General features: G+C 39.9%; 1 protein-coding gene and 1 pseudogene across 3 annotated transcripts in view; both read left to right on the top strand.

Moving 5' to 3' along the window:
* Positions 1–21,509, top strand: part of Ubc4 (ubiquitin conjugating enzyme 4) — a 387,349-nt gene that overhangs the window by 158,813 nt on the left and 207,027 nt on the right. The window lies entirely within an intron of this gene.
* LOC137234091 (U6 spliceosomal RNA) lies at positions 21,341–21,434 on the top strand (annotated as a pseudogene).

Genomic DNA, 21,509 nt, shown 5'->3' with positions numbered 1-21,509 from the left:
ATCAAGAAATGATGCCGGAAAGGTCCTCAAAAAATCCAAATTTATATTCGTGGAGTGCGGACGTGTTTTTTCTTTGCTCCGCATTATGGTGAATTTTATCATAATATACCGTCTTTAATCGCGTAATTTTATGACCAATTGTCGTGCAATTACATATTGACTCTTGGTGTATAAACTTTATCGACGCTAACCGCTGTCTAGTTAATCGAATATTCATTTAATTTTAAAATGCCTTGTGTGTGCAAACAAAAAGTTGATCGCATAGATCCAAAAATTGTAGTTAAGGATAAAATATTCTTCGCAGTAAAGACCTTGATTTCACCTAATCAGCATGGATTCATGCCTGGCAGATCAACTGTAACTAATCTAGCAGTATTTTCTGAATACTGTATTTCTTCATTTAATAGGAGGGCGCAAGTTGATACTATCTATACCGATTTTTCGAAGGCTTTTGACAAAGTCAACCATTCATTACTAATATCTAAACTTGCTGGCTTCGGCTTCCATTCTAGTATGCTATCTTGGGTGAGATATTACTTGGCAGATCGTAGCTGTGTTGTTGTGGTAGATGGTATTTCTTCGCGGTAGTTTACTGCCAATTCTGGTGTACCCCAAGGGAGTGTGTTGGGTCCCTTATTATTTGTTATCTTTATTAATGACATACGTCATTGTTTCAGTTATGCTGAATTCTTATTGTTTGCTGATGACTTGAAAATTTTTGCATCAATCACGACTCAATCTGAGTCCACTATGCTCCAAGCTGATCTTGATAACGTAATGGACTGGTGTAAACGCAATCGTCTGCTTTTAAATATAAGTAAATGTTTTAGTATTACCTTTGCTAAAACTCGAAATGTTCTTCCTGTTTCTTATCATATTGGGGACTCTGCGCTGAGGGTTGTTGATGAAATATCAGATCTTGGTGTAGTCTTTGATGCGAAGTTTCTATTCCACAGTCAGATTAATTATGTCATTGCGAAGTCTTATTCCACACTCGCGTTCATTCGCCGTTTCAGTATGGATTTTAGTGATCCTTATACTTTAAAACTTTTATTTACAACCCTAGTGCGGTCTAAACTAGAATATGCTGTTTTCATTTGGAGGCCGTACCATGCCTGCCATATAGACCGACTTGAGCGTATTCAAAAAATATTTTTGCGATTTGCCCTCCGGTCTGCGTTTTCAGGACACTGTTCCAACATACAGTTCTAGGTGTCTTTTAATTAACCTTAAATCTTTAGTGAGTAGAAGATCAATGCTTTCATTGACATTTTTATATGATATCATCAATGGGACGGTTGACTCGCCCTATCTTTTAGAACGTATACGGTTCAATGTACCATCGCGAACCCTTCGATGTCACGATTTTTTCTGGTTAGATAGATTTAGAACGACTTATGCTTCCAACTCTCCAATTGCTAGGGCAATGAGGGAGTTTAATTTGCTGTATTCTATAGATATTGATTTTGCATTAAATAAATTTAGGTTTAAACTGCTATTGAATGAAATTATTTGAATATTTTATATTTATTAGTTAAGATATATTAGTAAATAGTCTGTATGGAGGTTCTGATTGTCCTAGACTATAATATGAATAAATAAATAAATAAATGATCCCCTAATAGTCTCGAAATGACCCTGACGGGATCCCGGACGGATCTCGAAAACCATCCAGAAATGATGCCGGAAATACCCCAAATGATCCCAAAATAGCCCCGAAGTGGCCCGACGGGATCCCGGACGGATCCCGAAAACCATTCAGAAATGATGCCGAAATGTACCCAAAATGACCCCGAAAAAGTCTCGAATGATCCCGGAAACCATCAAGAATTTATCTCTCAAAGGTACGCAAATGATCGCGAAAATACTCCGGCGGGATGCCAGACGGATCCCGTAAACCATCTAGAAATGATGCCGGAAAATACCCCAAATGGTTCCGAAATAGTCCCCAAAAAGTCCCGAAATGACCCCGACGGGATCTCGGACGGATCCCGTAAACCATCTGAAATGACCCCGACAGGATCCCGGACGAATCCCTAAAACCATCCAGAAATGATGCCGGAAGGGACCCCAAATGATCGCGAAAAAGTCCCGATATGACCCCGACAGGATCCCGGACGGATCCCGAAAACATCCAGAAATGGTGCCGGAAGGGACCTCAAATGATCCCGAAATGACCCCGACGGGATTCCGGGCGGATACCGAAAACCATCCAGAAATGATGCCGGTAGGTACCCCAAATGATCCCGAAATAGTCCCGAAATGACCCCGGACGGATCCCGAAAACTATCATGAAATGATGTCGGAAGGGACCTCAAATGATCCCGAAAAAGTCCCGAAATGACCCCGACGGGATCCCGAAAACCATTCAGAAATGAAAGTCCCTTAATGATCCCGGAAACCATCAAGAATTTATCTCTCAAAGGTACGGAAATGATCCCGAAAATACCCCGACGGGATGCCCGACGGATCCCGAAACCCATCCAGAAATGATGCCGGAAGGGTCCCAAATGATCGCGAAATAGTCCCAAAAATGTCCTAAATAACCCCGACGGGATCCCGGACGGACCATCCAGAAATGATCCCGGAAGAGTCTCGATATGACCCTAACGGGATTACAAATAAGGTGAAGCTAACTGTAAAACCATGTTAGTAAGGCAACAGGCGCACTGGAGCGAATGAAAAGTTACAAAGCAACATACAGGTAAAGCTAATAAAAGCGTGCTAATAACAACAATTGATGGAGGGCGGATGGCGGCAGGAGACGGAGAGCACCACCGATCGTTTTTCCAAAATTGTTTAGATCTCGTTCTGTATGAGCCAGATTCCAAAAATTATTGATTTAGGAGAATATTTATGTATACTGAGTTATAACAATTTATATATTGTACAGCAGAGAGGGAGAAGGGGGGGGGGGGGGGGGGGAGGGGGGACGGAGAGTGTCACTGATCATTTTGTAAGCCCTCGACTTATTTGGCCTATTGAGTTGTAATATTGGTGAAGGTTAGTAAAGGCAAAGTTAAAATGTGTAAAAATTATTAAAAAGTAATTTTTCGAAGGGGTCTTGGGACCCCATCCCCCTTTCCATGTTGGAAAAAAATTTCGCTGGTAGACTATTGTCTGTGTCCCAAATTACATCAAAATCCGTGTAGCCGTTCTGTCGTGATTCAGTCACAAAGACGAAAAAATATAATAATTAAACTATAACTGTTCCCAGGGGGCGGGGACCTTCCCCCTTTTCAAAAACATATAGCTCCTTCTAGACTATTGGCTATACGTGTGCCAAATTTCATCAAAATCCGTCCAGCCGTTCTTGCGTGATTAAGGCACAAAGACAAACGTCCAAACTTTCCCATTTATAATATATATTAGATATCAGACTAGCCTTTACCCTCGGTCCCGTCCCCAAGGGTAAAATTAAATATATGGGCTATTCACGTTAGCCTGCTTATCAAGCTATCTGTTTAAAAATTAATTTTGTCAATGTATTTTATTTTTGTGACAGAGTAAAAAAAATAACTAAATGAGCTGATAACCTGAAAGGCACGCTTACGTGAATATTACAATACAGTTTTTTCGAATTAAAAAAGTACATTTTTTTCTTAAGTTAATTAAGTTAAATTAAGTGATATGACAGGGGTGAAGGAATCTATATATTAATACGCTAACAAAATTTCCATACAATCAATTGACAGGCTGTTTCGCATACTTAGCATACGTAAAATCATATAAAAGTTATATGAATCGATTCGTATTGATCAGTCGCAGTGCATAGGCATATTTTTGATAACAAATATTACTCTATTTGTTTATAATTAATAGAAAAAGTTTTTTTGTAAATTCGAACAATTCATACAAATATCGTAATTCATTTTCGTGCACAAGCGCACCATCTTTGGGAACAATTATCTAAGTCTTCTAATGCGAATTTCAAAGACCTAAACCTTTATGCACAAGGGCGCCATCTTTGGGAACAATTAGCTAAGTGTTCTAATGTGAATTTAAAATTTTATGTATCCCCGCTAAATTCGAAAGCACAAACGTTTCACCTACATACAAATATGGTTTCCCATTGTTGCCACTTACCTATAATAGCCTCTACCAAAATCCTAAAAAATTGTTCCAAAATAATTTGTAGTGTATCAAAAAATCTTAAATAGAATTAATTTTTGACCGTCCCATTTTTTGTGGCAAATTTCACTTACACGTAAATACATAAGTCTTTATTTAACAGATTCTTTGTTTTTTATTTAAGTTGTTTTCAAAAAAACATGAAATCACAAATAATGAGTTCACTTTTGTTTGAACTAACTAATTTATTTATAACAATTAATGGCAAATTTGCCCGAAAATGTTTTTGCATTTGCAGATTTAATCCTCATTTTAGATAAAGTACGTCTTATACTGAACAAAAAAAAAGTTACAAAAATATAACATTACATTTTTTATATTTGCCGTCTTCCAGTGAGTTTTACAGCTCCGGCTCACGCTCAATTCTCACGGGAATGCTCTGGATCATTGAGAGACTTGAGAAGCAGATGTGAAATTTTCGCACACGTGAAATGTGATAGGCAGATGTCGCCGCCGTTTTTCAGTTAACTCATACGGCGAAAGCTTAAGCAGCGACATCTATTTTAGAAAAATTAGGTTTATTAAAGACAGGGTTGCCAAACTAAAAAGAAGTAATAAGTAATTAACAAATTATCTGGCTCTCAAATTGAACCAGACTTCTATCTGGATTTATCTGGCTCAAATCGTTGTTGTTACATTTACATGCAAAATTATTTATCTGGCTCAGGATTTTGCCACCGGATGATGGCAATTGCCTTTTATGCTAATTACGAAACAAAAAAACGTCCCAAAAACGTTTTTGATTTTAGGTCAAAGCGGCAACCGGCATCATAGCGGCCGTATTGCATAGGCAGTATATTACCCACTATCTATATATTAATACGCTAACAAAATTTCCATGCAATCAATTGATAGGCTGTTTCGCATACTTAGCATACGTATAATCATATAAAAGTTGTATGAATCGATTCGTATTGATCAGCCGCAGTGCATATGCCTATTTTTGTTAACAAATATAACTCTATTTGTTTATAATTAATAGAAAAAGTTTTTTGTAAATTCGAACAATTCATACAAATATCGTAATTCATTTTCGTGCACAAGCGCGCCATCTTTGGGAACAATTATCTAAGTGTTCTAATGCGAATTTCAAAGACCTAAACCTTTATGCACAAGCGCGCCATCTTTGGGAACAATTAGCTAAGTGTTCTAATGTGAATTTAAAATTTTATGTATCCCCGCTAAATTCGAAAGCACAAATGTTTCACCTTCATACAAATATGGTTTCCCATTGTTGCCACTTACCTATAATAGCCTCTACCAAAATCCTAAAAAATTGTTCCAAAATAATTTGTAGCGTACAAAAAAATCTTAAATAGAATTAATTTTTGACCGGCCCATTTTTTGTGGCAAATTTCTCTTACACTTAAATACATAAGTCTTTATTTAACATATTCTTTGTTTTTTATTTTAGTTGTTTTCAAAAAAAACATGAAATCACAAATAATGAGTTCACTTTTGTTGAAACTAACTAATTTATTTATAACAATTAATGGCAAATTTGCCCGAAAATGTTTTTGCATTTGCATATTTAATCCTCATTTTAGATAAAGTACGTCTTATACTGAACAAAAAAAAAAAAGTTACAAAAATATAACATTACATTTTTTATATTGCCTTTTATGCTAATTACGTTTTGACGGGCCCATTTTTTGTGGCAAATTTCACTTACACGTAAATACATAAGTCTTTATTTAACAGATTCTTTGTTTTTTATTTTAGTTGTTTTCAATAAAACATGAAATCACAAATAATGAGTTAACTTTTGTTGAAACTAACTAATTTATTTATAAAAATTAATGGCAAATTTGCCCGAAAATGTTTTTACATTTGCAGATTTAATCCTTATTTTAGATAAAGTACGTCTTATACTGAACAAAAAAAAAAGTTAAAAAAATATAACATTACATTTTTTACATTGCCTTTTATGTTAATTACGAAACAAAATACGTCCCAAAAACGTTTTTGATTTTAGGTCAAAGCGGCAACCGGCATCTTAGCGGCCGTATTGCATAGGCAGTATATAGGCAGATGAATACGTGGACTTAAAGAGCTCAGAAAATAGTTCAGCAACGTCGTCATCAGTGCAAGCTTTTTTACATCCAAAGGTTAATGAGGAAGGATACCCAGAAGTTTTCCACTTTGAATTGACGAAACTGTAAAACTTTATTGGATTTTTAAAAAATTTGGGCTTTACAACAACTCAAGTAATTTTTATAACAAACCTGATTAAGACGGTGCAATTTAGAACGAGCTACTAGATATTTAGAGAGGTCTGCAGATGCTCCAGATTTCTTGAATCTCTTATAAAGCCTAGATTTAATGTTATTACGTCTGATAAGTTGTCTTGAAAACCAAGGGGGCTTATTCGAACATAGGGAATAGCGAGTAGGAATGCAGGTATCAAAGAAGCCATCAAGCGTACTGTAAAATATAGAGATTGCCGAATCGACATCAGTGCAAGCATAGAGATCCGACCAATTATGGGAAGCTAACAGATCATTGAGCATAATGAAATTCGCTTTGTAGAAGCATCTAGATCGGGGACAGGACTGTACTTGAATCCTACGGGGTAGGCTGATATCAAGTGATATCTCTAGCGTAGGGTGAAGAGGGTCTTATGGAAGGGATAAAGGTGGGATTTGCGTAAGGGCAGTACCCACCCAGCCATCCACAAATACTAAATCCAGCATTTTATTTCCACTATTCGGAACATTTGTTAATCTGTAAAAGAGATGAGTCTAACAAGCAATTGAGAAACTCATGTTGAGCAGTGGGAGTTAAAAAGTTTGAATCACTTATATTAACCCAACTAACTGTTGGCAAGTTAAAGTCACCAACAACAACAAGTCGATCGTTATCTCCCAACTCCGAATGCAAATCGCAGATGGCCGAGCTATGACTAGCATAAACATCCATATTCGAACGAGGTGGTATATACGAACAACAAACAATTACGCTATAGCTACCGAATGAAAGCCTAACTGCTATGAATTCGATATGAGAGATATTGTCTAGCGAAATCAACTCAGATGATAGGTTAGAATCAACAGCAATAAGGACACCTCCCGCTCTAGAGATGCGATCACGCAGATAAACAGCATATTTATTTGAAAAAACCTCAGAGTTGTAATTATCAGGCTTTAGCCAGGTCTCCGTAAAAGCTACAACTTGTGCAGAAAAGTTGAAAGAATTAAGGAAGAATGGAACAAGTTTTGATCGTAAACCACGAGCATTTTGGTTATTAATGAGAAGACGGGACAGATCAGCAATTACCTTTGTGTTGTTATTACTGTGTTCGTCATACCGTTTTTTGGCTGTAATAAAACAAGTTCAGCCCTCGCCTTTCTTGTGAAGAAGTGAACCACAGTATGCTTAGGCCAAAAAGAGGAACCAAGTACCTTATCGATATATTCATCTGAAAGGGATATTTTAAATGAGGAGATGTCTCTCTCATATTTAAAGTTAAATTTATACACATTGATGTTACTAGTGGGTGCAACACCAAGTTTAGAGCAAACGTAATGAGTAATATCATTTTCGGTAAGCGAGTCGTGTAATCGGGACACAAATACAGCCCCAGGTGGCACGGCAGTAACCTGCAAAGGAGTAGCGGATAGCACACCAGAGAGCTGGGAAGGTGCGGCCGTTATAGGACAGTTGACAGAAAACGCATTGCTTGACCTAGCATTGGTTATCGAGCCCGTCACTGAAGTACTATTTTTTTCAGGTACACTTGTATCGCTAGCAACAACCCCAGTATCGGTATCTGTTATTGTTGGAGCTAAAGATACCGGTGGAGGTGTAGGGTGAATTGGGGAGTCCAGCGAAATCAACATTGGTGACGTAGAACAAACAGCCGCAAAGGTACCACTATTAGTTCGTGCATCGTTTAATTTGCCAGAGATCGTCTCACTAGAAGTCTCGACACAGCTTTGTGGAGATTCTTGTGGAGATTCCTGAGCTGCATTTTCATAACCTTTTTAGTAAGCCTGTTCCTATCAGTTAACGCGGTTGAATGGACATTCGTAGGAGGACAGCTTTGCCCCTGACTTGAAGACAAGTTGGAATCATTGTTGGGCATACATTTCTTCCGTTTTGGGGATTCAGATATCACTTTTAATTTCTTAAAGTGAGCTTCCATCGTTTTGAATCTTTCGTTAAGATCACGAAACCCAATAAAAATGTTGTTGAACTCTTTCTGAGTTTGCCTCATAAAAGCTCGCATGTCATTTTCTTCGGAACGGCAATCATGACATGCCCAGTTCAGTCCAATTTTGCTGGATATTAGGTCAACCAACCTACCACCTATGGGAGAGAAACCGGCACAGACAACATGAGCCAACAACAAACATAAGTATCACCACGGGAAATTTTCTTTTGATTGGTGCACTTCTTGACACAAAAATCCAACATAATTGCAAAGTTAAACAAACCCAAAGGAAAAATAGCCAATAGACACTATAAGTATAGGATAAATTCAACAGCTGTTCAAAAAATATGGGCGAGAGTTATTTTGGAGCACTGGATGCAAATCGCAAGACAGCGTATAGCTAGCAGCGAACACAACAGAAAGCAAAAAGGGCACACAATGACTTGCTAATAGCAGCTACCAACAAAAAGGTATGCAGTTACCAAAAATTTTTGTGAAAATCTATGATCTATGAACACACAGACTGAATGTTTAAATTGCACAAAAAGCCACTATGTATATTGCACTGTGTAAAGATTTAATACGAAATTAAACTTATAAACTTTTTTCTATTATATTAATGAATATTTATAAAAGATAAAACTTGTTTACAAAGTAAAAAGGATAACAATTCGAAGAGCGATCAAAAACACGTAAAAAACTTACGCTCCAGAATGCTTCTGCAAGAGTTACATGAAACATTTGGAGCCCATTTTTTTTTCTGGTTTTTAACAGGTAGACCGAAGTAGGCTAGGCAGGTCTCGCAAGTCCTTGTGTTTTTAGTTAAATCAAACTTTTTTTGTATTCTTTTAATACATTCTCCACATATATAGCAAAATGAATTAGCCGCTCGTTTACAACTTCTCGAAGACATCATACCTCTGTGATATGCAAAAAGATAGTGTCGCCCACAACGAGTGACCCAAGAAACTACAGCTTCTTAAAAAAAATTTTACTTACAAAAACGCTATCAGGTAGCTGGCATGCTCTATTGCTAGGCCTACCAATCCGTCAGTAAAAGTTCCGATGAGTTTCTTAATATGTCCTTAACGAATTGCCAAATCTAGCTAAAATCATGTGTATCTGGGACCTTTTATCTCCTTTTTACTGTTTCTCAGCCACATTTTTTTGTTTTTTTTTTTTTAAAGGAAAGGACCTACATTAGCCTGGTGAAAAAATGCAAAATTTTCAAATCGCTATAACTTCTACAAAACCAAATATTTTTGATTCGTAATTGCATTTTTTTTATAGAATTGAACATAGAATCCGAATATATAGGGCAAACCCCATGTACAAAAAAAATTTTTTTGTTGACCTGTGTTATTTATCGAAATAACTCATAAAACGAATTATACTATGAATGAACCTAAATCGATCAATAGTGCTATTAATTTTAATAACAGCTTATATAAGTTTAAGCTTGAATTGTTTTCTATTTTTAACTAGTCTGTAGGAAGGCATGTAGTTATCGCCATGTAAGAATTGAAGTAGATTATGGTCAGCGCAAAGCATTTATCAAACACCAAAGGCATGTCTCAACTGAATGAATCCAATTTCAAGGGGTTATGTTCGCAACCCTCTCAAGGGGTTGACAGAGCAATATATAGCTGCTCCAACCCAATTGTCAACCTCACCTAACCGTGGCGAATCCTGTTTCATTAACAGCCGATGCTTTGGCGACCCCAAGTTCCTCGTGAAACTAGGGGGTGGGGTGGGGGGATGGCCTAGAAGGTTTAATTTACACATCATTGCCTACAGCACGTACAAATGAAAAATTAAAATATTTTTTTTTGTGATCGATGTATTTTGAATTCAGTTTTAAAACTGCATTAAAATACAATTGTTCAAAAAAGTGACTTAGCACATTTTCACATTAAGCTAATATGTACTTTTATACATATATGAATGTACATAGGTAAGGTTGCTAGGTTACTTTAAAATATGGTAAATGAGTATGATGTATGTTAATATATGTATGTCAATACTAAAATTTATTTAAACACGTAGGTAAATGTAACTTTGGCAGGAGCTGCGACGTTTCTGATAAGGGACGATATGCGTACGTAAATTAGGGCCACCTTAACTCTTATGATCAAAAAAAAGTCGTAAGCAACAAGTACTCTCGAAGTTCGATATTTTATTTTAGTTTATTTTATTTTAGTTTATTTTATTTTATTTTTTATTTTATTTTTCCCTTGAGCTCCACCTTCGGCTATATTTGGGACTTTATTTTATTGTATATTATTGTAACGAATTTACTGCAATTCCTCTTATTTGCAACCTTCTACTAACGTTCGTATCACTAACTGTAGACTAAATAACTCCAATATTTAATAATGCAAAATGGCCTTTATTAAAGTACTTCACAATAACACTGATACTTCACAACCAATAGCTTGCTTAAATAAAACTGATTGTCGCGCCTCTACTGTTGCTGCCTTTTATACTCTGTGATTTCCTCGTTGCATCTTCTAGGCGCTTCCAGAATTATTTAGTTACTGCTATAAAACTATAACTGCAGATGCACGTGTATAGCTTTTCATATGCGCGTGTATTTGTGAGCGATACTCCCATAATTATAATTGCATACTTTTTGGAGCATCTCAGATAAGATATCTGCATGTGTTTGTGCGTCTCTTCTCCGCTGCGTGTACGTACATATGTGTAGACATGATGAATTTTCTATTGATGTGCATACAAGTCACTGCTTAGCATCGCCTTAGAGATGATAGTATCCCTTAGTGTTGCTAATATTCGTCACATTATTTTATTCGTGATTATTTTGTTTGATTTTATTTTATTTTGTTTCATCTTATTTTGCTTATTTTTCTTTTATTTCATTTTATTTTGCTTGATTTTACTTTAGTTTATTCTTTTCCTTCTATTTTATTCTTTTACTTTAGTTTATGTTTTTAATTTTTTTATTAATTAAATTAAATTTCATTTAATTTCATTTTATTTGGTTTTATTTTATTTTCCCTCATTAGTTTATTCTATTTTATTCTATTTTAGTTTATTTTATTTAAGTTTACTTTATTAGGTTTTATTTAATTTAATTACAATTTATGTTTTTATTAACCACGCCCACTTTTTCGATATCGAAAATTTCGAAAAATCGAAAGAGTGCGATAATTTATTACCAAAGGCGGATAAAGCAATGAAACTTGGTAGATGGGTTGAGCTTATAACGCAGAATATAAAATTAGTAAAATTTTGAACAATGGGCGTGGAACCACCCGCTTTTAAAAGAAGGTATTTTAAAAGTTTTACAAGCTGTAATTTGGCAGTCGTGGAATATATCATGATGAAATTTGGCAGGAACATTACTCCTATTACTATATGTGTTCTTAATAAAAAGTAGCAAAATCGGATGACGAACACGCCTACTTTTGAAAAGAAAAAAATGAAATGTCAAATTTTACCAAAAAATGTAATATCTTTACAGTATATAAGTAAATTATGTCAACATTGTCCCCAAAGCTCTCAGCCGAGTATGTAATGTGCGGTTACACCCGAACTTAGCCTTCCTTACTTGTTTTGTTAAAACTTTGTGAATCAGCGCAAACTATCACGCATTTGTTATTGTATGCCATTATATCGCTGGTTTTTATTTCTAACAAAAGGGCAGTGTATACACATTTTGGTGCACTTGCATTTATAAATATTGTATATATGCTCAAAAACACTAGTTCATATGTAGGCGACGTATTTGCCTTGAGGTGCTGTGTGATTTCGCTCATATCAACTCTTCCACGTACAGGCTTACGCTTACACTGTACGCTTACCTCAAGGATTCCCCAATAACATGAGCAAACATTAATCGGATGCTTAGATCCCATAACCCTAATTTGTTTATGTCGCTTAAAGTTATGAAATCAATTTTATTTTAGTAAATATGTTTGCGTAAATAATTTTAATATTTTTGTTTGTTTTTCTTTTCTTCCTAATTTATTCTGCTTTGTTATATCTTAGTATTATATTGTTCACAGACGATATTTTATGGTAGATATGGTCATATATATTAATGAAATGGAGTGTTTGCAAATTTAATACAAATTAATTACGTACATGGATCTCAATGGGAAACCCAACGTTAAATATCCGAACATTAGAATCTTCATATTTCCACAACGATCACATTAAAACCCGGAAAAAAGTCTAAGTGCACTTATTGCGTTTTTATATGGAGCTGTTTGTTCACTTCACTTAATTTTTTCGCAATTTAAGTACATTATTTTTTTTCTTTAATTAAAATTTTTTTTATAAAACTCTGCCTTCTTTCTCATTACATAATTTTTTTGTATTTTTATTTTATTTTTTATGAAGGTATCCTCCATTCTACTCGAAATTTTTGTGTTGTGTCACACATATTAGATACGTATTTATACAAAATTAAACAGGTGGCGTGAAATAGGCTAAATTCCTTTAGCAAATTTCTTCGTTTTTAACTAAAAGTTCATGTTTTTTGAATTATGACACTATTGAAGTAAATGGGCGATATATGTATATGGGTAACATAGGCCTACAGGGGAACCGAGCTCCCAAAACTAACTTCGGTAGCGCGCCAACGGGGACCTGCCGGTTGTGGAAAGACCTATTTTTCAATTCAATTTCAAGTAATTTCACCATAATTCTATGTCAATTTCATTTGATTTTACATAATTTTTAATTTTGGTTTAAGGACCTCCATACCAAAACGTTATAATTACGTGCGAAAAGTTTGTAGAAAATTTAATAAAATACAATCAAAAAGTACAAAGTCTTAGATCAAATTCAAAATTTTAAAGAAAAAGTTAAGTTAGACCAGTTTGCTATATATCGAACACTTGATGCATAGATTGAGTTGAAAAAAATACACGTTGGTCGAATTTCGACCACAGGCGATACTAGTTACAATTTTGAAAGAACAAAGGACTGAAACTACAATTAGCTAAAACCAAAGAGAATTTTTTAGATGAAAATAGTGTTGGTTTTTCGGGTATTTAGTTGGCTAAAATATTACAAAAAGTGTAATTATAGTTATAACAGTTCGTTACAGGATTCATTTAAAAAAATTCAAAAATAGAACGAAAAAGCTTTGTTAGATATTCAAGATAAAACATAGCGAATTTTAATTACGAACAATTTGCAGCGAATCCATGGCCATAAAAGCTCTTAATTTAAAAAGGCATGTGTGCTGAACTACCGGTTTCGAAGAGTCTTTAAATCATCCCTTAAGGTTCCCAAAATGATCCCAAAATAGTCCCGAAATTATCCCGGACAAATCCCGAAAACCATACAGAAATGATGCCGGAATGGTCCCCAAATGACCCAGAGGAAGTCCCGAAATTACCCTGACGTGCTCCCGAAACCCTAGATACAGTAATGATCCCGGAAGGGTCCCGAAAATATCCCGGGCTGATCGCGAAAACCATTCAGAAATTATGCCAGAAGGGTCCTGAAATGATCCCGAAATAGTCTAAAAAAATTCCCAATAAGACTCTGAAATGATCTCAGAAGGGTCCCTAAATTATCTATAAATAGTCTAGAAAAAGTCACAAAATGATCCCGAAAGGATCCCCAAATTATCCCGAAATAATACCGAATGGATCCCAGATAGAGATATGATCCTTAAAGAGTCCCCAAATGATCGCTTCCCAAGGCAGTCGGTTCTATGTACCGGAGCGACTCGGGATTTTTCCCGACCAAGGACTGTCATTTCAGTGTAACCCCATTTAATTTGTTTCGTCCCTCCCACAAATTGTCATCCTCCCAGCAGCTCCTTGCAGCAGGACTGCTCCATATTCTCTTGCTCCGGGAAGGTATCGAATCCAATCCGGGTCCGTCTCCTGACCCCGGTCCTGAGAAATGGTTTTGCTGCATCTGCCGGAAAAGAATCTTTTTAGGACGGTCATACTCTGTTCAGTGTGTCTCGTGTAAGGGATGGTTGCATCGGACAGGTTGTTCTGGGCTTGATCCCAAAACCCGACGTCCACGTAACTTTTATAAATCTTTTGTGGCTCCTTGCTGTTCACGCCCAAGGGCGCCCCGTAGTCTAAGGCTAAGCGCCTCCCCATTACCTTCCAGCAGCCCCGCTGCTCAGCAAGCCACAACAAGTACCCGCTGCTGCTCGCGCCTTACGGCGCCAACAACTCAAACAGCTGCTACCACTCATAACTACAATCTTCGTAGTAGAGTCGGAAGCAATGCTGAGCAACAGCCCCTGCCCCCGTCTTCTCCCCCCCTCTTTTCCGGCAGCAATCGTGTAGGTCAGGGAAACAGACTCTTAGTTCCTACCTCCGTTTGCACCGTTTGCTAGCACAGAATATATATGTTTGCGACATCCGCCCAATGCAGCTCCTGCCTTGGGTGGTGCCACTTTCCTAGATGTTCTGGTCTCCGCGACGACAACCCCTCGATGGGTTTCATCGCGCCATGTTGCCAGGTCGCAAACCCAAATCATCCGGGTACCCCAATGCTTGCCCAAGGACGCCCAGTCCCAGGGCCACAACAGCAACTGCGTCCTGGCCTTCCTCAACCCAGGCGTAGTCACCCGTCACTTACCCCCAGAGTGGCGACGTCTCCCCTCATGCACTTCAGAATTCTGCAGTTAAACTGTAATGGACTAACTGGGAAGATCACGGAGATAGTCAACTTCATGAAGCGGCACAACATCCGCATTGCTGCGATTCAAGAGACTAAACTCACAGCACGATCTGCATTGCAGACCTGCTCTGGGTATAATGTCCACAGAAAAGATCGCGAGAGCGGAAATGGAGGCGGCCTCGCGTTTATAATACACCACTCTGTGCAATATCACATATTTGATCCTGGCATCGACCGCAGGGACAACGTCTTAGAACGTCAAGGCCTATCTGTCCGGTCAGGCGATGCAAACCTAGAAATCATCAACATTTACATCCCCCCTGCCACCTGTTGCCCCGGTGGATACCGCCCTAATATCAGAGCCTTACTCACTGGAAACAATCGCATTATTTTAGGCGAGTTCAATGCCCATCATGATCTGTGGCATTCAAATTTGCGGGCGGACAGTAGGGGCGAGATGTTGGCGGATCAAATAGAAGAAACGACGTTCTGCACAATAAACGGAGACGCCCCCACACGTATGGTAGGAAGCTGTCACAGTTCGCCAGATATCTCAATCGTGAGCGCAGAACTCGTAAACTGCGTCAACTGGCAGCCGATGGTATCATTGGCATCCGACCACCTGCCTATACTTGTTTCGCTCGAGCGTACCGCCGACTTCATCGTCGCCGAAAAACGCACTTTCATAAACTTTAAAAAAGGAAAGGGGGAAGAATATAAATCCTTTACAGACAACCTCTTTGCTGCCCTCCCTATCCCGACTGATGCCCGGCAAGGGGAGCGTGCCTTCCGCAAGGTCATTGAATCCGCCTCGGCACGTTTCATTCCCGCCGGGAGAATTCCCGAAATCCGGCCCCACTTCCCGGCGGAGGCCGCAAACTTAGCGAGAGAACGTGACCTTATAAGGCAGCTTGATCCAGGCGACCCCCAAATAAGGGATATAAACCAAAGCATCAAATTGCTTGTGGATGAACACAAGAGGGCGAAATGGGAGGAGCACCTAAGAGGTTGTAACCTCTCTACCGGTGTGGGTAAACTTTGGTCCACCGTAAAGTCCCTATCGAATCCGACTAAGCACAAAGACAAAGTTTCCATCGCCTTTGGCGACAAAGTGCTGTCGGATGCGAAAAAATGCGCGAGCGCTTTCTGCCGACAATATATAATGCATTCTACGGTCGACAAAGTTAGACTGAGGGCCAACAGACACGCACATAAACACAAATTCAGCGCGTCACCAATCACCATCACCGCTAAAGAGGTTGAGGACGCCATTGGTCGCGCTAAACCATCCAAAGCAGTGGGCCCAGACGGCATAGCCATGCCGATGCTTAAAAGCCTAGGGAAAGAGGGTTTCAAATATTTAGCGCAGGTCTTCAACCTGTCTCTTTCCACCTTTGTCATACCCGAGAAATGGAGAATGGCCAAGGTGGTCCCGCTACTAAAGCCTGGTAAACCAGCTAACATAGGAGAGTCGTATCGTCCGATATCTCTCCTATCGCCAGTAGCAGAGACGCTCGAAGCCATTTTGCTCCCTTATTTCCAAGCAAATTTGCAACTAGCCTCCCATCAGCATGGCTTCAGAAAACTCCACAGCACTACCTCCGCGCTAAATACCATTAGCACCCAGATAAATTCCGGTTTAAATCAAAACCCCCACCATAGAACAGTACTCGTAGCGCTAGACCTATCAAAAGCTTTTGATACGGTCAACCATGGCTCGTTACTGCAAGACCTGGAAGGGTCTACCCTTCCCCCATGTCTTAAAAGGTGGACCGCAAATTATCTGGGTGGTCGGCAGGCATCGGTGCTATTTAGAAACGAAACATCAAAGCCAAGGAGAATTAAACAAGGGGTGCCACAGGGTGGTGTCATATCCCCACTTTTGTTTAATTTCTACATATCTAAGCTACCTTCACCGCCGGAAGGAGTCACAATCGTTTCCTACGCCGATGACTGCACAGTAATGGCCACAGGCCCAGGCCCACAGATCGATGAGCTATGCAATAAAATAAACGGCTACCTCCCTGATCTCTCCAGTTTTTTCGCCTCGCGAAACCTGGCATTATCACCGACTAAATCTTCCGCGACCTTATTTACAACATGGACGTCCCAAATGTCGACCATTTTGAACATCCACGTCGATGGCTCTACGCTACCGACTGTCCTACACCCCAAAATCTTGGGTGTGACGTTTGATCAGGATCTACATTTTGGTGAGCACGCAGCCGCAATTGTGCCGAGAATTCAGAGCCGTAACAAAATCCTCAAATCCCTTGCTGGCAGTACCTGGGGAAAAGATAAAGAAACGCTCATGACTACATACAAAGCAATTAGCCAGCCGATTACGTGCTATGCGTCACCCATATGGTCGCCAAGCCTAAAAATTACCCACTGGAAGAAGCTACAGGCCTGCCAAAATACGGCTCTCAGATTTGACAGCCCTTCTTATGTCCCCAGAACACCATCTACATAATGAGGCGAGAATACTCCCCATCAGGGAAAGAAACGAGATGCTGACCAAACAGTTCCTGTTGAATACCCAGAATCCTGGGCATCCCAACAGACATCTGATTGACGAGCCAGCACCGCCTAGGGGCCTAAGGAGTCATCTCCGTAAGCATTTTGAGGAAATACGGCATCTGAGAACACAGCCGTATGAAGCGAAAAAACACAAGCAGGTCCTTGGTGAACTCCACAAACAGGCGTCGGACCTTTATGCCGGGAATTGCCCGGTGAACCCAGTACTCAAAGTAAAGTATCCAAAACTTGCGGAAGAGGAACGCATACTCCCCAGGGAAACGCGTGTCACTCTGGCTCAGCTTCGTTCTGGATACTGTAACAGGTTAAACTCTTACCTATCCAGAATCAACCCCGACATACAAAATGTATGCCCCGCTTTCAATGTGTCCCCACATGACACCAACCATCTCTTTAATTGTAATGTGGAACCAACGCCTCTAACACCCCTTTCCCTATGGTCCACCCCTGTTGAAACAGCAAGTTTCCTTGCACTCCCGTTAGAGGATATTGATGACAGTTTGTGATCGGTCGCGTCTGTTAGGTGGGGCGAAGCACTGCTACAACAACAACAACAACAACAGTCCCCAAATGATCCCTAAATGGCCCTGACGGGATCCCAGATTCATCCCGAAAGCCATGCAGAACTGATGCCGGCAAACTCTCCAAATGATCCCGAAATCCAGAAATAGTCCCGAAATGACCCTGACGGGTACCTGGACGTATCTCGACAATCATCCAGAAATTATACCGGAAGAGTCCCCAAATGATCCCGGCATAGTTCCGAAAAAACCCCGACGGGATCCCGAAAACCGTCCAGAAAGTATCCCTTATGGGTCCCCAAATGATCCCGAAAAAGACCCGAAATGACCCGGACGGATCCCGAAAACTATCCAGAAATGATCCCGAAATAACCCCGACGGGATCCCTAAAACCATCTAGAAATGATCCCGGAAGGATCCCCAAATGACCCCGGAACACTCCATAAAAAGTCCCGAAATAACCGCGTCGGGATCCCGAAAACTATCCAGAAATGATGCGGTAAGGGTCCCAAAATGATCCCGGAAAAGTCCCGAAATTACCCTGACGGGTACCCGGACGGATCCCGAAAGCTATACAGAAATGATGCCGGAAGGGTCCAGAAATGCTCTCGGAAGGATACCAAAAATGTCCCGAAATAACCCCGACAGAATCCCAGATGGATCACGAAAGCTATCCAGAAATGGTCCCGAAAAAGTCCCGAAATGACCCTGACGGGTACCCGGACGGATCCCGAAAATCGTCCAGAAATTATACCGGAGGAGTCCCCAAATGATCCCGAAATAACCCCGACGGGATCCCGAAAACCACCCAGATATTATCCCGGAAGAATCCTCAAATGATCCCGGAATACTCCCAAAAAGGTCCCGAAATCACCCTCACGGGATCCCAGACGGGTCGCGAAAATCATCCAGAAATGATTCCGAAATAGTCCCGAAATAGCTTCGACGGGATCCCGGACAGATCCAGAAATTATCCCGTAAGAGTCCAGAAATGACCCTGACATAGTCCAGAACAAGGCCCGAAATTACCCTTCGGGATCACGGACGGATCCCGAAAACTATCCAGAAATGTTCCCGAAAAAGTCCCGAAATCACCTAGACGGGATCCCGAAAACTATCCAGATTTGATCTCTGAAGGTTCGGAAAATGATCCCCAAATAATCTTGAAATAATCCTGATGGGATCCCGTATCAGTCGAGAAAAAGTCCCGAAATGACCGCGACGTGATCCCGGATGGATCCCGAAAATCATCTAGAAATGATGTCGGAAGGTACCCCAAATGATCCCGAAAATTATCCAGAAATGTTGCTGGAAAGGCCCCCAAATGATCCCTAATAGTACCGAAATGACCCTGATGTTAACCCGGACGCATCCCGAAAACCATCCAGAAATTATGCCGAAATGGTCTCCAAATGATCCCGTATTAGTCGAGAAAAAGTCCCGAAATGACCACGTCGGGATCCGTCCCAGAAATGATGCCGGAAAGGTCTCCAAATGATCCCCTAATAGTTCCGAAATTACCGTGACGGGATCCCGGACGGATCCCGAAAACCATCCAGAAATGATGCCAGAAGGAATCCCAAATGATCCAGAAAAAGTTCCGAAATGACCCCGACGAGATCCCGGACGGATCCCGTAAACCATCTAGAAATGATGCCGGAAGGTACCCCAAATGATCCTGAAAAAGACCTGAAATGACCCCAACGGGATCCCGGACGAATCCCGAAAACGATCCAGAAATGATGTCAGAAGGAGTCCCAAATGATCCCGAAATTACCCCGACGTGATCCCGGGCGGATCCCGTAAATTTTTCATTCAGAATTGATGCCGGAAGGTACCCAAAATGACCCCGAAAAAGTCCCGAAATGACACCGACGGGATCCCGGACGGATCCCGAAAACCATCCAGAAATGATGCCGGAAGGGACCTCAACTGATCCCGAAAAAGTCCCGAAATGACCCCGACGGGATCCCGGACGGATCCCGAAAACTATCCAGAAATGATACCGGAAGGGTCCCCAAATAATCCCGTATTAGTCGAGAAAAAGTACCGAAATGACCCCGACGGGATCCCGGACGGATCTCGAAAACCATCCAGAAATGATGCCGAAAGGCTCCCCAAATGATCCCGTATTAGTCGAGAAAAAGTCCCGAAATGACCCCGACGGGATCCCGAAAACCATCCAGAAATGATGCCGGAAGGGACCTGAAATTATCCCGAAAAAGTCCCGAAATGACCCCGACGGGATCCCGGACGTATCCCGAAAACCATCCAGAAATGATGCCGGAAGGGACCTCAGAAAGTCCCGAAATGACCCCGACGAGATCCCGGACGGATCCCGAAAACCATCCAGAAATGATGCCGGAAGGGACCTCAAATGATCCCGAAAAAGTCCCGAAATGATCCCGGACGGATCCCGAAAACCATCCATAAATTATGTCGGAAGGGACCTCAAATGATCCCGAAAAAGTCCCGAAATGACCCCGACGTGATCCCGGACGGATCCCGAAAACCATCCAGAAATGATGCCGGAAGGGACTGTAGTGTAAGCAGCCAACAATTCAATTTAATCCAAAATATTTAAATCAGTCTAATATTCTAACCTGCTACAAAAATAGTCTAAATGTTCATCAACACATAAAAATGCCGTTGAGAATTAATGCTGACACAGCCATTAATAAACAGACGTGTACAACATACAACCAAACGAACTTGAATCCCAGCAATTTGCATTCCTGCAACTTGCAAGGTTAGCATTTCCCATAAATTTGCAGCTCATATATGTAGGTACATATTTTGTGCCGAGTAGTATGTAGGTATGTGAGTATGTATGTTTAAGGTAGTATGTATGTAAGTATGTAAGCTTAAATGTAAATAGATATGTAAGAATATGTTTAGAATAATCTAATATAAATATACTGAATTATTTGAATAAAAACAATTCGACATTCATAATTCAAGCAATGAAGTCTTCTTTGTTTTAATTGCGTTAGGGACCTTTCTACATGGCGATCCTGCCTATGATGCTACTGGCTGATTTTTCAGCCTAATGTCATAGCCGGCAGGATTTTTCTGGCTGATTACAGCCTAAGCCTTGTAAAAAGAAAAAAAAAAAGAGAAGGTGTTAAAGTCGGGCACCAATAATAAAAATTAAGGCAATTACTTCAACGGAAAATACACGAAGATTGGCATATTGTGGCAATTACTTCAACGGAAAATACACGAAGATTAGCATATTGTGGCAATTACGTCAACGGAAAATACACGAAGATTGGCATATTGTGGCAATTACGTCAACGGAAAATACGCGAAGATTAGCATATTGTGGCAATTACTTCAACGGAAAATACACGAAGATAAGCATATTGTGGCAATTACTTCAACGGAAAATACATTAAAATTGGAACGATATTAGCATAGCCCCAGAGCAAGAATGACACTGATCTCGTGAAGCGTACCACATTTTTAATGGTGATAAACAAGATGAGCATGATAATTATAAGTATAATAAATACACTAGCTTAAGTATGAAGTCATTTCTT

Source organism: Eurosta solidaginis, chromosome 5, assembly GCF_040869045.1.
Source record: "Eurosta solidaginis isolate ZX-2024a chromosome 5, ASM4086904v1, whole genome shotgun sequence".
Taxonomy (NCBI): domain Eukaryota; kingdom Metazoa; phylum Arthropoda; class Insecta; order Diptera; family Tephritidae; genus Eurosta; species Eurosta solidaginis.
Note: the sequence above shows the minus strand (reverse complement) of the source record. Positions and strands in the feature narration are given on the sequence as shown.